The sequence below is a fragment of the Hipposideros armiger genome, unplaced genomic scaffold (genome assembly GCF_001890085.2).
Source record: "Hipposideros armiger isolate ML-2016 unplaced genomic scaffold, ASM189008v1 scaffold_815, whole genome shotgun sequence".
NCBI classification, from domain to species: domain Eukaryota; kingdom Metazoa; phylum Chordata; class Mammalia; order Chiroptera; family Hipposideridae; genus Hipposideros; species Hipposideros armiger.
In genome coordinates, this window is record NW_017732165.1 from 45921 (window position 1) to 46734 (window position 814).

An 814-nucleotide genomic window follows, 5' to 3' on the forward strand; every position below is an offset into this window, starting at 1 on the left:
GCTAAACTTCTTCAGTAGTGCTATTGTACATTTCCATAAAAAGCCACAAAAATCTTTGTGTGCAATGTTAAGAACAACAAAAAAGCTGATCCTTATTTTTATTATTTTTAAAAGGGCTTGAACATGGTAATATTTTATCATTCCTTCATTTATTAGCTGGTTAATTGATATAAAGAAAATCTTCTTTTCATTGACTATTTGATTACTTTGAAGAATGCTGTTTTTATTTACCATTTCCAGAATAATAGAGTTGGTTTCCTGATATAACTCAATGAGATTTTTTACTAGTATGTTTATTGTTTTAGACTGCCATTATGATCTCATGGGTTTAAACATTTTATGCCTTTGAATCATTGTTTTTTATCCCTATTGATACTTAAAAGCACTCAACTTTGTCCCATGATAACCTATTCAATTTGGTTCCTTTTGACATGACCATAGTAAACTTTGATAGTTTTCTTGCTTTTGATTATTTTGTTCACTTCTTTCTATGCCTGAAATTCAAGAATTTCAGGGTTTGTTTTCAATGAGAAACAATATTTAGAGGTCACAATGTGGACTCTAGTGTGTTTACTCCTGTGTGATGTGGTCAGTGCTTCTAGGTCTCTTTAATGAATAGAACTAGGAAATACATATTAAGTTTTAAAATATACATGATGAGTTCAAATGGAAAATTTAAGTTTAAATTCAGAAGCATATGTGTAACCAGTATTATTTTCTTTCCAATTAATAGACACCAACATGATTATTCATTTGCTATCTCAGGAAAACCACACTATTACTAACAAAGTTATACTAAAATCACTTTTAACCC